The sequence below is a fragment of the Puntigrus tetrazona genome, chromosome 3, assembly GCF_018831695.1.
Source record: "Puntigrus tetrazona isolate hp1 chromosome 3, ASM1883169v1, whole genome shotgun sequence".
NCBI classification, from domain to species: domain Eukaryota; kingdom Metazoa; phylum Chordata; class Actinopteri; order Cypriniformes; family Cyprinidae; genus Puntigrus; species Puntigrus tetrazona.
This window is the reverse complement of record NC_056701.1, coordinates 1,306,207-1,322,852: the sequence shown is the minus strand read 5'-3', so window position 1 is coordinate 1,322,852 and position 16,646 is coordinate 1,306,207.

The window sequence follows — 16,646 nt, the reverse complement described above, 5'->3', positions numbered from 1 at the left end:
AAACTGATAAAACACAAGGCGTTGCTTCACTGAGGTCGATGTCGGCGGTTTTACGAAGACCGGAGAAACGGCAAACCGGCGACTTGCTAAAAAAAAAAAAACCCGTTCGCTCTCTACGGAAACGGCGACGCTGGGTTTCGGCGGAGGATGAGGCGTCGCGTCGCGAGCGGACCTCGGACCCATCTCCGCAAGCCGGTACTCACGTTACTCAGAGGATCCCGCTCATCTGCGGCTCTCAGGACCGCGAAGCCCCGCGCGATGCTCTGCCGCGCGACGCGCTCCGTCCGCGAGCGCGCGTCCGCTCCCGGTGACGTCACGCCGGAGTCCGCGTCACACCGACACGCGTTAATAAGTCATTATCACACGACAGAGGAGGCTGTTTCTCTAAATATGAATATGGTAGCAGTTTGGGCCTAACGCTTTAAGACAAACACCGCGTCATGTATTTATCGTAATACTAAAACCTAAAACTTAAGACCGTGAGGTAAAAGCATCTTTTTTTACAGCAATATCCTCCTCTATACGGTGTTTAGAAGCGTTTCAATACAAAATGAAACTGAAACTTCATAATTCCACAATTTAAAGAGGAAAGATAGCATTAAAACTACTGTCTGTGTATTTTACAGCAGCTCTACCGCTTATTTATTAACATGAAAGCTAAATAATTGTGGCCAAACTGTACTTTACTGTAAAATGGAAAGGTATACAGCAAACTTTACATTTATAAGGCGCGCACTGTTAACTACTAAGACTAGCATCTAACAGTACATCGTCTGATTAAATGATCTTTACAGCAAGCGTTAATAAAGATTAAAGATAAAGCATAGGCATAATCATAAAAGCGATTTTGGTTAAATTTGTATTACTAAATGAAACCCGTGAACCTCTCATATTGAAATGCATAACAACAAAACATGGAAAAATATGAATGTCTTTCGATGAGTTTTCAGTAGCATCTAATGCACATATTTAAGAGACTGTTAACTATAAAGTGGACATAGAATTTAAAAATAAATAAAAAAACACAAATCAAAACATGCACACAATCAAAATGTAGTAAGACATTTTAAATCAAATGTATAAGCTGTCTATTACACACGAGTGAGTCAAACTCTCAACCACTGAAAGAAAACCAGAACGTTTACAGCTAAGCATAAAATCTGTTTATGGTTCACAAGAAAAGCAACAACAAAAGATCAGATACTTCAGTGTTTATAACAGCTGCATGTCACTTTTATTTAAATAAACTCTTCACTTCTTTTTTTTTTTTTTTTTTTCTTCTTTTCTCTCTGTAAAATCTCCAAAAAGCAGAAACACTGAAAAAGGAGTGTTAAAAGTCTTAATTTAAAACAAAAACAACAGTACAGACACATAAAAACACATACGTCTTTCAGCTGTTTGTAAACTCTGGACAGGCGGATAAGTTTGGCAGAAACGCCCGTCTGCGTTAGGTGTCTTAAAAAATGCTTGTAGAATCATTATTGCAGTTCAGCCGATACAAAAGGCTACATGAGTACGCTTAAAAACACGAGAGGGAACGCAAAAGTCGCAGAAACCGCTAATGCCAACGTTTGTAAACACAACCAGCAGTGTATAGTGCACCGATTAACAATGTACAGCCGCACACCAACTCACGAACACAGACCAAAAACAGTAAAGTGCACACATACAACGCTGGTCCGTCCCCGCCACTCCCGAGTCTCTGGAGATAACCTGCGTGGCGCCTCGGCAAAAAGAAACCACGTACGAATCGTATATAAACGTAACGGCAAACCACGGCGAACAGATCGAGAAGGAACAGTGGAAGGTCTGAGCGAGAGATCGGATGCGCTTAAGATACACAAATCCACAGGAGCGGAGCGGAAAAGGCGATCGCCGTCAGCATGAACCTCCAAAACACAGGGAAGCAATTTCACTCCAGAATCCCAAAGTAGCGACAAAGATAGCTAGTTTTTTTAGGACCTTCCTAAACGGTTTTCTCTCTAAATGCTCATTACTGTGAGTGTTTATGATACTTTCGTTTATTAAAATAAAACGCGAGCTGCGTTACTTCGTGTATGTAGTAAATATTACGGTACTGTACTGTTACGGTAATGAGTAACTGAAAAGCGCTCAGCGTTGCAATGTGTGTAAATGTGCCTAGTCGTCCGATCGTGATTTCAAACGCTGGAGTGAAATGGAACTTAGATGTGTTTTTGGTGGGTTTAACGCATCTACCGGCTTCAAACGCTCGCGCTAATAAAAATCAATTAAATTTGCTGTCGAAGCATCAAACGGTGTCTGCGTGTGCCAGCATAACATCAAATTGAAATCAGTCATTCAAGTTGAGCAGTGCGTGCGTGCGTGCGTGCGTGTGTGTGTGTGTGTGTAAGAAGGCCTTAAGGAACAGTCCCTGCATTCAAATACATGATAGCTTAACTCTGGCAATGATGAGAAAGTCTGTAAGCACATCACTCTGATTTATCACACTGCACCTGTGTGTGTGTGTGTGTGTTAATATCTCACTGGATAGATACAGAAAGCCTGTCAACAAGTCCAGTGTGTGTGTGTGTGTGTGTGTGTGTGTGTGTGTGTGTGTGTGTGTGTGTGTGTGTGTAAATGTAGCTCTCTGAATGTGAGTGTTTGTTCAAAGTGCGTTAAAGCTGCAGCGTGTCACCAGAAACAACTGCAAAAATAATGAAAACATACAGAGGGTATGTATTATGGGTTTTTTGTGGTAACTTACTTTACTCAACAAATATTCACCTTGCATGTATTACACGTGAGTTTCACATAGCTATTTGCATTGTGATATTTTTCGTGCCAAACCAATTATTTTTCTTACGATTACTAAAAAAAAAAAAAAAAATCAATCAGAATTCAAGAATAAAAAAAGCTCAGTAAAACATCCAAATATGTTACGAGAACTAGCTGGAAACGTGATTAACTTTTTTTTTTTCTCGCTAAGTTTGGGGTTAAAAAAAAAGTACATGTTCTCCAAAAAAACTGTAACAATGCATGGGTTCCCACGTGTTTGGAAACAATCATTATTTTTGCAGCTTGACACACTTTAAACTCCACGTACCAGAATCTTAATAACTGAGCTGCTGTCAATCACAGACTGTCTGTCCCGCCTCCAAGCAGGTTGCCTGGCAACAACCCGGCTGTGCTGTCCTCCAACTGAGGTGCGCTCCATAGGCTGCCATGGTAACTCGAGCCACGCCCCTCCCCAGACCCCTTTCCCGCCCCTCCCCGCCCGCTGTTGCTCCACTGGCTGAACAGGGCGAGCCCCGCACGCTTCCACGGCGGAGCCAGGCGTCACGCGTCCAGCCCCTGCCAGCCCACCGCTGTGTCTCCATCCGCCCGGGGCCCACGGGCCGCCGCCCTCTCGCTGGAGCGGGGTCAGAGCCGGCGAGCCCTCGGGCGACCCTGCAATCCTGCCGCTTGGGAATGTGTAAAGTAGCGACGACGGCGTCCTCCTCACTCATGAACTGCGGCCAGGATGGTGGTGTTTCCCAGAACACACCTGAAAAGTCAATTTTAAAAAAAAACTAGACTTACTAAGTTCTTGCATCCATGCTTGACGTAATTATATTAACTACGGTCGTGTCTCATCGACTAGTAACTTAATCGCGGTAAATCAGTATCCAGCAAATGGAGAATGCCGATTAGTCAGTGCAGATGTCAAAGTTAAATCCGTAAACATGTTTGTGTGATGGTGTGACTCACATGTGTAGGCGCTCTACCCAGGCTTTAGGCGGCCGTGAAGGGGGCTGCAGTAGCGGATCAGAGGCGCTGCCCTCGTCAGGCAGTGAAAGGTCAGCGGGAGCCGATGCACTGCAGGCAGATCGTTTTTCAGGGTCGGCCGTCGATCTGCAAACAAACCACAGAAACGACAGACCATCATTGCATTACTCAAGCAGAATAATAATATGACTGTATTTTTGATCGAATAAATGCAGCTTTAGTGACGGACCTCTTGACCTTTGAACCGTAGAGAGTGTGTGTGTGTGTGTGTGTACACCTGGTGTGAGTTTAGCAGTAACATGCAGCTTCCCGCGGGAAGCTCCTCACGCTCCACTCTGAAGATCCTAGGAAACGTGAACAGGTTGATCTTCACAGAATCTGTTCCTCAAATATGAATGTGTGCGCGTGTACCAAAGAGGCGACTCTGGGCATGGCTCCACCCCCATGTCCTGGGCATCCAAGGCCTCCCCGACCATGGCTGCTTCTGACTGGACAGACCGGAGAAGAGGCGGGGCATGAGTGAGAAGTGTTCGATTGGTCGCCGCGGTTGCCGTGTCCAATGGGCTCCGGCAGCCAACTGGACTTCAGCTCGGAGTATTTAGCTGGAAACGCCGAAGGGTTGCTGTACAATGTACAGCTGTACTTTTCATTAAAAGGTAAACTGGCAAAGTGAAGTCAGCGTTACGGTGCGATGTGTGCAGTGAGGGGCGTTTCTGAGGGCATATGCGGCCAGGCACCAGGTGAGCATACAGGTGTTCAGAGTTCGGCCTATCACAGACAGTCAAACACATTTCTCATTCTGCATAACCAGAAACCAGGATTACCAGAAAATACCCCTCTGGGGGAAAACATATTCCTACATGCCTTCCTATCATCTGGTGCTTTTTATTATTATGACATTCCAACTTCCAGCTGAGTGTTTATTTTCTTCATCTCAAGCAGCAGTGGATTTTCCCAGTATATATTTGGATCATTTCAACCTCATCTTATGCAGAGACATTATCGGAGACATTTTAGATCATTTTATGCCAAGTGTCTTCTATAGGCTACTGTTATAAAGATCATTGATTTACAATTACAAGAGCTTGAATTTCATCTTTTATTCTCACATAAATATTTGCATATTTTTTTAATTGCACTGAATAAAACTGAGCTGTTTTTTCTCCATTTCCTCACTGTATCAGACTACATAGGCCATAAAAGCCTGGCGTATCAATATAAAAAAACCCTTACCTAAATCTAAAAGGTATGATAAGCTGATCAATTCGGAATATTTATTTTTTTAACTATCATTTCATGTCAGGCTTTACAGAAGGATTTTTTATTATAATGCTTTACAGCAGTATTTTTAAAACCTTATATAATACATTAAATTAACCTTAAAACTATTATTTAATACATTAATTTAATATTTACTTTGTATATAAAATTCAATTTTAATAATTAACATATTAGCGTAAAATAGGTGCATCCGTGTAAACTCTAGGTTTAGTTTCCGGTCTCATCTTAAATATTCATTTTTAGCTGAACAAAATTGTACATTTGCTGCTTTACATGGAAAATTGGTGTGATGTGTTATTTTAAATGTATTATCTTAATTAGTCCAAACAGTTTTACCGTCGTTGTTATTCTCCTTGTTATTTCCTATAGTGTCTAAGAACTTTGGAAGCTTTAACAGGTTTTACTTCCATATTGAGAAAAGTGGATAGAACTTCTGAAGGGGAGATGGTCTGAGGCCCCTCTCTCAAGTACCTGTGTTGTCCTGCAGCAGATGATGTTGATATCACTGAACTAGAGGATCCCAGCATTCCTTGGGAGCCTCATATGTCAGGCTCGGAGCTCAGGCTCTGGGCAGCCCTTCCACGGGACACCCGGCTGAAACTCTGAATGAGACGACATACAAAATACAGAGACATAAAGTGATAGAGCAATTCTATCCCTGCAAGGACCAGTCTGGCCTTCTGACTCCACAGCCTTTAAGTAAAGGTATGCTTTCTTATTAAGCATGCTAGTTGTTTGTCATTTCTCAATCACAAATGCAAACAAGATGATGCAACCTAGCGATGTAAGAAATATAGTCTGGCGTAAATATAAGTCCAGTAGAATATGTTTTGCAGTTTTAAATCTGCCTCTTTGTAATGTGTTTTATTGTTTTGGGAGTAATAGTGAATTGTTTGGAATATTTCTGCCACATTCTTGCGTATTACCGGCCAATCGGTGCGGATGATTAGCCAATCAAACACGGCGCTTTTTGGGGCGACAAATGAGCAATGAAGCACGTACAAATAGGCGTTTCTTGTCGGTAAAAACATAATTCTGAACATATTCTTGCCGTATATTTTTGCGTTGTGTTACGTATTGAAAATGATAACATTGTATTTTTAATAAGCTGTCTGCAAGGCAGTAAATCAAAAGCATCAGTGTCTTGCAAGATCAGTGCTACTATAGTCTCTGTATTTTGTATGTAGGCTCTCGTCGTGAAGCGTCCGAAACCTGACCGAGCCTGACTTACATGGCACCCTGAAATGCTGAGATCTATCGTGATACGAGCATCATCTGCTGAATAACTACAGAAATGAAGAGGGAACTCACCTTCCGAAGTTCCTATTCACCTTTTCCTCGGCATGGAAGTAAACAATAGTGAAGCTTCGGTGCACAGACACTATGAAATAACAGGAGGCGTCTTGATAAAACTGTTTGGACACAGTGAATATTGCATTTCAAAATCTTTTTTATCGCAATTTTCCATGTGAGCAAAATCGCAATTTTATTCGGCTAAAAATAATGACGGGCTGGATGAAACAAGCAGAGTTACAACGTGGATGCCATTTAAGTCGTATGTTAATTATTAAGGTGAATTTTATGCATAAAAATAAATGTTAAATTAATGTGATGAAATAATGATTTTGGAATTAATTTAATGTATTATATAAGGTTTAAAAAACCTGTGACGTATAACAAAAAAATCCTCTGTGAAACGGCATGAAATGACAATTAAAATAAAATATTGAATTAGTCATTTATCTCGCTGAATTGATATGAGTTTTTATATTGACTCGTCGGAGCTACATGTAATCTGTTGCAGTGAAAATGGAGAAGCTTTGCTCGGTTTTATTCGAGTACGAGGCGACAAAGAGTATGCGGAGCTATTTATGTGATCAAAGATAATTCGAGAAGCTCGTACTATCGTCAATGAGACTCTTTATAACAGTAGCCTATAAGAACACTTGCAAAACGTCTAAGCTGTCTCGACTGGCTGTCTTGCATAAGACTGAGGAGTTAGTAATCCCGAAGCTGCTAATGCCAGTGCAATCACTGCTGCTGAAAATGAAGAAGCAAACACCAGCTTTGAATTGAATGTCATAATAATAAGCATCGAATGATAAGAAGGCGTGTGAATGTTTTCCCCGAAGATACATTATAACTGGTTTTTGTTATGCATGGTGATGTCGTTTGACTGTCTGTGATAGGTCGGGCTTTCTCTGAACTACTATGCCTCGCGCAGTGCCTGGCGTTACAGCTGCCACCCACCGCGTTTTAACGCTGACTCACTTTGAATTTACACAATGAAGTACGGTGTGGCACGTATACATAACCGCCGATATTTCAATAAATACTCGGCTGGTCGGTAACGCGAGCCGAACTGCCCGGCCGCATGGCGAACTGTCGAGCGCTACTCACCTGCGCCCACTACGTTCTGTCAATCGAAAGCAGCACCATGATAGAAGACGCGAATGCCAGGGTGTGAAGGTGAGGGCACAGCGGCAGAGTGCGCCCTTTAAGAGCAGTACCTTCCATTCGCGAGAACAATTGCTGAATCAACACTATTCCGCATATCTTTATGATCTTCGGAAGTGGGCGATGAGAAGCTTTCGTGAAATCATGGCTGTTGAACCTCGCACCACTGAGTGTTACACTGCCTGCACGCTATAACTAGATTCAAGATAAAGCGTCGCTGCATAAGCGCATTTGTTCGTCAAAGCCACGATAAATATTATTCTGCTTGGTATGCAATGATGATCTGTCATGTTTCTGTGGTGCGCGATCTGCCGACCTTTCGCAACTGGGCACAGGCGCTTCAGTCATACTGCATCAGACCTACATGTGTCACACCATCACACAACATGTTGATTAATCGCGACATCTGCGCCCGAATCAGTCGAGCATTCTCCGACGTGCTGATTTACTGCGTTGATCGATGAACGCGTATACCGTCGAATTAATATAATTGATGTCGGCATGAATGCAGAAACAATGAAGTCTAGTTTTTTTAATAGATGACTTTTTCGAAATAATGTTCAGAAACACCACCATCTCAGCATTCATGGTGAGGAGCGTCGTGTTTACTACGCATTCCCCAGCGGCGAGATATCGTTCGTCAGCGGCATTATGGCGAATGGAAGGCCTGTTGCGAAACCTGGCGCCGTCAGGCGCCGAGCCTGTTCGCCAGTAATGCAAAGAAAAAGATGAAGGCGTGGCTCTCATTGCCATGGCGGCACTATGAGCGCGCCTCGAGGTGGAAGAGACAGCTGCAACTTTGTGAGCAACAGGCGTTGATCTGTGATTGACGGCAGTCGGTGTGGAGTGCAATAAATGAATTTAAAGAAGATGTCACTTTACAAGCAATGATTGTTTCAAACACGTAAATTATCTGTAATTTTGAGAGCATGTGCTGCAGCAAGCAGCGAGAAAAAAGTTAATCGCGTTTCCAGCAATTCGTAACATATTTAGATGTTTCACGAAACTTTTTATTCTTAGTGGTGATTTTTTTAATAATAAATGAAAAACATTGATTTTAACATATCACAATGTAATATTATGAACTCACGTGTAACCATGCAAGTGAATATTTGTTGGAGTAAGCAGATTACCACGAAACCATAACTCGCTGCCACTACTGTGTATTTTCATTATTTGCAGTTGTTTCTTCGCTAACGCTGTTAACGCATTCGAAGCCACGCACGCACACACACACACGCACACGCACTGCACGCACACGCACACTGAACTATTGACGAACTTTGCGTATCCGGTGAATGATAACGCACACGCACACGCACGCGGGTGCAGTGTGGCGTGTGGTGCGCAATTTTCTCATCATTGCCCAACATCATGCCCGAATGCGGAACATTCATGAGCCTTCTTACTAACGCGCACTGCGCACACCTGCGCGCGCGCGCGCGCGCTGCTGGCGAATGTTTGTTGATTTGTTAACAACTGCTTATGGCTACAGACTGATATGACAGCCCAATTGATTTTTGACAGAGAAGCGGCGGCGGCGATGAGTGCGACCGCAAAAAACACATCTGAATTCCATTCACTCGGCGTTGAATCACGATAAACGACGCACGTTACAGCGTTGAGCTTTCATTGCGCTCAACGATACGATACACGTAATGTACATTACGCAGCGCGCTAGATTTTATTTTAATGGCGATATCCTGCGCTTTCGCGATGACGCATTTGAAAAACCGTTGAAAGGTCTGAAAACTAGCTAGTAAGCTGCCTGAGATTCTGGAAGTACTACTGTTTCGGAAGATTTCTTGTGGGCGGCCATTATCTGTCACGATTCCTGCTGAATTTGTGTATGCTGCCATCGATCTGCCGTTCGGCCTCGCATTCCGCTGCCGATGCTGATGCGTCGATTTCACCATTCGCGTTTACGTGCGTATTTCTTTTGCCGGCGTCACGGCAAATTCTCGAAGACTGGAAGTGGCGAGCACGAGCAGCGTGTATGTGTGCGCTTTTGCTGTTTTGATGCTGTGTGAAATGAGTTGGTATCGTCCCGTGTGTCGTGCACTATCACGCTGAACGTACACAAGCGTTGGCGTCGCGGGACTACTGGTTCCTCATTGTTTTAAAGCGTCATATCAGCAACCTTTATCGACGCTGTTTCGTAATGTTCTACAAGCGACACAGAACGCGGCGTGTGACATTCACTGAAACTTATCGCCAATAAAGTTCTTCAGCTGAAGAAGGCGTATGTGTTGTTTATTTGAAGCAAGACTTTAACCTTCCTTTCAGTGTTTCATTTTTAAATTTTAGAAGAAAGAAGAAAAGAAGTGAAGAATTTATTTAAATAAAAATGACATGCAACTGAAATCTTTGTTATTGCTGTTGTGAACATAAACGGGCACATGCTTGTATAAGCATTCTGTGGTTGAAGTTTGACTCACTGCGTGTGTAATGGGCTTTAACATTTGATTTAAAACTGTCTTACTATTTGATTGTGTGCATGTTTTGATTTGTGTTTTGCTTATTTTAAAATTCTGTCACTTGCTGATTGGCGAATATAAACTATGTGCATTGAATACTGGCTTCATCAGCGACATTCATATTTTCCATGTTTTGACATTGTATTTCAACTATGAAGGTTCGCAGTTTCATTAACAATACAGACTAACAAATACTTTTATATTATGCCTATGCTATCTTTAATCTTTATTAGCGCTTGCTGGTCATTTAATCGAGCGATACTTCAGATGCTAGTCTTAGTAGTTAACAGTCTTGCTGCTATATGAAGTTTCAACAACGCTTACCTTTCGACCCACCCGACAACCTGAGTGTTAACTTTCATGTTAATAAATAGCGGTATTTCTTTGTAAACTACACGAACAATATTTTAATGCCTCTTTCTCTTTTAAGTGTGGAATTATGATTTCGATTTCATTGTCATTGACGCTTCTAAACACCGTATGGAGGATATTGCTATGCTTATCTTTTACTCGCAGTCTTGCAGATTTTAATGTTACGATAAATACATGACCGCGTGTTTAATGCGCCTGACCATATTTGAAGAAGCAGCCTCTCTGTCGTGTGATGTGACGCGATAACGCGTGTCGGTGTGACGCAGACCGGCCGATCAGCGAACGCGCGCTCGCGGGCGAGCGCGTCGCGCGCTGGCGAGAACTCGCGGTCTGAGACCGCAGATCCTGGTAACGTGGTGCGCGCTGGAAGATGGTCGAAAATCCTGCTGTTATATTCTGCGCCAGCGTGTTCTTTTTAACAAATCACGCCATTTCGGTCTTCCTCAAAACCACCGACATCATTCTCGGCACAACGCCTTGTGTTTTATCGATTTTGCGACAACGTTACTATATCTTAAAAAGCCTGTTAATATTTTCGAACGTGATGATATAAACACGATCGCTCATTCACGTTGTACTGTGATGCTGCAGTATATATGTATATGCTATGTTATCGCTGCCGATGATGATGTAATGCCTTATAAATAGCCGTCGTATAAAGCACTAGCAACTTAGTCGTTTTATGCGTGTCACGATAATAACTATATAAATTTGTTTTGATAACATCACTTTCATTGTGATGGTACAAGTGACGATTCTCTTTAAATAGCGGCGTTCCTCGAGGACACTGGCCAATGTGGGCGCATTTGAACCATCATCTTCTATGAAGAATCATGAATCACATCATCACGACTGCAGAGAAGAAGATATATAACTATTCCCTCCAGAAGAGAGAGACTGCATTACATACTGAAGACTGAGTTCATCACCGTAGTCGATCGGGCGTTTGTGGCAACGTGGCTCACTGGCTCAGATCCTCTGCTTTGTGGAGGCGTCGTCATGTCGGCGTGGCGCTACGGCGGCGTAGCGCCGGCCGGCCTGAGAAGTCTGGCAGGAGTAGGTGTGACCCCGGCGCCGTGACCCCGCCGCTCTGAGATCTTCACCTGGCGCTACTGCCTGCGGCAGTGCGCGGCTCGACCGGCGTGTTCCATGCCGGCGAAGACTGCTTTATATCAGACTGGTACCTCTTTTATGTATTAGCGACAATAAGCAGAAGAGTAACGATGGCTATTTGAACTCAACACTTATGTGCTGGGCTGTTGCTAAACTTCTTAGTTAAGCGTGAAAGTTCACGCGGTTTATATGCCATGTGTGATTACATAATATATCTCGTAAATGCTCTGCTGACATGCTGATGACCAGATTGCTATGTTTATCGAAGAGGTGATTGCATAGCAGCTGCATTCAGGCACAGTGTGATGGTTGGCTTATGGTGTAGCGGCCTACCACCTGCACACCCACCCAGCTTTGCAGCACTGCTCACCTGCGCAGGTCACGCACAGGCTGTCTCCTGTGCGCTGCTCACACGCGCAGGTGTCTGCTCTCACCAGCCGCAGCGCTGCTACCTGCACACACACATATGCGCACGCACGCTGCTTGCTGCAGCCACGCGCTACGCACGCACGCACCGCTATACACCGCATGCGCTGACACACGGGCTGTCTTCCTATTCGCGGCGTTTGTTTCATTTTTGCAAAAAGCGTTCCAAAGCGTGCTGTCAATGCTGGCGTGATAAGAAGACGGTAATATCTGACCGTCTTCGAATCTACATGCGCTAGCGTATAACACTCACAGCGAGCAGCGGCTGTCGTAATAATCATCGTCCCCATCGCCGACTTTCAGCTATTGTTGCTAACGAGGAGTACTAAGATTTCGCCGACGCCGATCGCGATACGAGTCGATCAACGCCTGGACTCCGCCTGTCGCTAAATGGCCATATCGTATTGTATTGTGTTTCGCGTAACGCTCGCGCGATAACTCTGCCAGTGTGCTGATAGTGTACCGCTCCACTAGAAAGCGATGACAGGGTGTGTGATGAAGCTGAAAACCACGGTTTTGCTGTAAATTTTGATAGCGATGAAACAAGTGTGTCTGGCAAATGTGTCTCGGCCCAGTGAGAAACCTGTATCTTTGTGTGGTGTTTTGTGCAATCGTGAATGATTCACTCAGCTGGCTTTCGTTAAGCGGTTACGCGATGCAGCTATCTTTGGCAAAACGAAGGCCAATGTTTTATTTAAAATGTATCGTCTGAAAACAGCTTTTGTTGAAGCAGCGTGGAAGAAAAAGCGTTGCGTTTGCTGCTGCTGCTATCGTTCAAACAAACATACTTCTAACAACAACTAATTCAGCGAAAGTAATGATTTGTAGTGAGGTGAATCTCCGCAGGTGTGCTTTGAAATGAGGTGCAGACTGCGTCTCCAAGCTGTTCGTTCACTGGTCGCTCGATCAGTGTTGTGAGCAGTGTGATATTTCATGGCGTCCGTCATCTGCTCTTGAGCTTGTATTCGCCATCGATCAGAAGAAAGCACCATCCGTGGACCACTGCTCGCTCTGGCCCTACTAAAATCGCGTGTTCGCCAACGATGACTACTGTGGCCTGTGTGTGTGTGTGTGTGTGTGTGTGTGTTCACTCAGTCCAATTGACTACCGGCACTGAACATCTGTGAGGCAGAGGCGTGCTCCTATAGCATGCTCACACACCTACACCTCACACAGTTGCCCCCTCCCCTCACACCTGCACACGCTCCTGGTGTTACTGCTCTTTTTACACACACCTCACCTACGTTACATTCACACACACACACACACACACACTCATAATTGCATATACAAGTGGTTGTTAATAGTCAAACTGCTAAACAATAATATTATGTATAATATAATATATATATATATATATATATATATATGTATATATATATATATGTATAAACGTAATTTGTAAAAAGAAATAAGAAAAAGTAAAGGAGAATAATGTTTCATATTATCAAATTTTGCGGTAAACCTAAAGGCATTAAAATATTTTGAGTTTTACATTATTTTATTTTTACAACAAAATAATACAGTTTAAGAACTGATCTTCAAAATGCACAATAATAGTATTGAATTGGCTATTTGTGCCATCAGGCACATTTTATAAATATGCATTGATTAACTTTTTAATATCTTCAATATCGCTTCTTAACAATATTTCTTTGAAAAATAGACAAATATTATTGACCAGATTTATTTATATGCTATATATATATATATATATATATACTATATATATTTTATTTTATTTTTTTCTTGAATTTTGCAAAAGGCCTCTTTCTCTTTGTAGTGACACTCTTTAAGCTGTTTACAAATATGTGTTTCATTTAGCTGGTCTGTGTTAGTGAGGAAGCCTCTGATAACGCCCGTCACAAATCATCTACGAGCCTTCGAGAAACTCTGAGCTTATTCATCCTCCCCTACCACAAGGTACTTTCACACACATACACCTCTCTACACAGACACACACACACATACAGACACACACACTCACCTCACACACACAGACACACACATCACACACACACACACAGACAGACACACACACACACACAGAGACACACTCTCACACACACACACACAGACGAGACACACACACTCACACACACAGACACACACACTCACACACACACACACAGACAGACACACACACACACACAGAGACACACTCTCACACACACACACACACACTCTCTCACACACACACATTAGTGAACGCAAATCTGTCTCTGTTTCAGCTCTTTGATATCAGTAATTATTATATGTGACCATCATCTACGTCTCAGTCGATCTCTCTCTCTGCGCTCTCTTCTCTTCTTTATAGCCTTTGATTGCTCTGAGCAAATCACGAGCCTGCAGTTCCTGATGAAGTGAAATCAGTGTCCTGCCTGAGTGAAGTGCTGTGCATTTCTCACGATGAATCAGTGCACTGCCCACAGGATGCTCTGCCTGGCAGGTGTTGCAGGCTACTGCCTAAGCTATCGGCTAGACGTCAAGCAGACCGGGTTTCCGGATCATTTCAGTAAGCGCAAAAGCGGCGAGCTAGCGCCGCCAGTTCCAGCGTGTTATGTGAGCTGGGTCGGCAAAACAGCGCGGGAAAATGCGTCGATACTAACGGTGATGACCAACTAGCATGTTGACAACGAGATATAATCGTTAGATCTCAAACATCAACCATTCTGTTTATACATTTTAGGAAGGAGAAAGCATGATGCCAGCTGTCTGGTCTGATTGGACGCTTCACTGTGAGAGATGCTGCTGGCATTTCTGGAGAAATGCGGCGCGTGCAGTCAACTCTCCTGGCGATCAGCGTCGAGGACTATTGCCGCGACCACCAGGCTTCATCATCTGTCAGATAGCCGTAACTGAATATAGCGTTACCTGCAATGAACAGAGAACTGGGCGTTCGAAACAACTTGTATTTCGCATTTCCTCGAAGACTTATTTACGATGAGGAGCTGAAGGTGTCTTCTCTGTTCGCTTTCACTCTCTATGCAGCGTCATCTTTCTGGGTTGTGTTTCGTTCTCTGTCTGTGATTTAAACTAATCATCTTTATTCTGTGTTTAATCTGTAATAAATGGATACAATATCATTAAATGCATGATTCACTTTATAAAACACATTCTGTGTGTCTGTTAGGGGAACTTTAGTGTCATTTAAATTTACTTTTATTTTACAATAAAATTTTAATATTTTGAGGATTTTTACATTTTTTATCAAATGTGAATGCAATTATTAATATTATTACTACTACTATTATCCAGTTCTAGTTGCTTGCAGATTATAAATACTCTAGTAAAAAGCAATAATATTTTATAAAAACTACATGTATATATATATATATATATATATATATATATATATATATATATATATATATATATATATATAATTTTTATATATATAATTATTACTGAGAATATATGAATACATACGTAACATTTTTTTCTACAAAATAATCTCTTCCAAACTACATATTTAAGAGTTTATTTTTCTGTAGCATTCTACATATTGTTGAAGCCACCTTGAAGTCAATATATTTTAATTCATTCATGTTCAGATTTGTGTAGATGGTTTCTCAGGCTGTTGCCAGGTCTTCCTTCGACCCCCACACAGACTTCCTGTGTGACTAGGGAACTGTTGTGCTGTTTGTTTCAGGTCGCTGTGCTCCCATGAGCATCTCCAGCAGTCTGAAGGGCGATGAATCCGGGCGACATGCCGCAGGGCGCCATCCATAACTTTCTCCGTACCAGCGAGTACCCAGCAGAGCCGCTCGGGAGCCGCTGAGGCGCTCCAACAGCTGCAGCAACGAGAAAACCCTGCTGCTCAGCTCCGGCGACGAAGTTCTGGCGCCCGCTCGCTCTGGCGCGCGAGGCCTACCACCATGAACAACACGTTTAGGCAGCATGAAACGCTTCCAGGCAGAGTGCGGTTTATCCAGCGCTTCTCAAACCTTTTTAAATAAAGCCACCACAAATCAATCAATCAATCAATCATTTTTATTTTATAAACGCACTTTTAACAACACAAGGTTGTATCAAAGCACTGAACAGTATAAAGCAGAAGAATATAATGACAGGGATGTATAATGACAAGAGTAGACAGTTTGTTATTAAATGCAGAAGCGCTCTCTGTAACAATCAATTCAGCGATAGTCACTGAAAAGTTAAGTGTCCCCAACAAAGCAAGACAGAGGAACCAAACCCCATCCATACAGAATGGAGAAAAAACCAGACTCAGTTGGGGTCAGTTCTCCTCTGACTGGAAGCCAGAACTTAACTTCCAGTTCACTTTAAATCAAACGAGGCGTGAGAAGCGTTTCTGGGCAGCTCTCCAGCAATGTTTCTTCTCATGTAACTTCGGAAAGCTTTCCGATCCGGAGCGTTCGGAGTGTTCAAGTGCAGTGCGTTCCCAGGGTTGCGCATGGCGATGGAGCGGAATCTCCGCATCTCTCTTTTTCTCAAAACTAGGCGTTCAGGACATTTCTGCGTGGCTTTAAGGAGAACATTAGCGAGAGCAGTATTAGTATCACACTCTAGTCGGCATCCAAACACCCAGTGCTTTTAGTTAATAGGCCTATTGAGGCTCACCAACGTTCATCATTTTTAAAAGAAATGCACTTAAAACCAACTCAAGTGTGGCTCTCGTTATAATGTTTAGTATGCAGCTAAACACAGGCCCTAAACTGCTTTTTCTGCGGCGTTTAAAATCAACTGTTTGCATCAGATACTCTTCAGAAATATGGTTTGGTTTGAGAAGTCCTGGAGCTCCGTGGAGGAAAGCGTGGAAAGCTCACTACT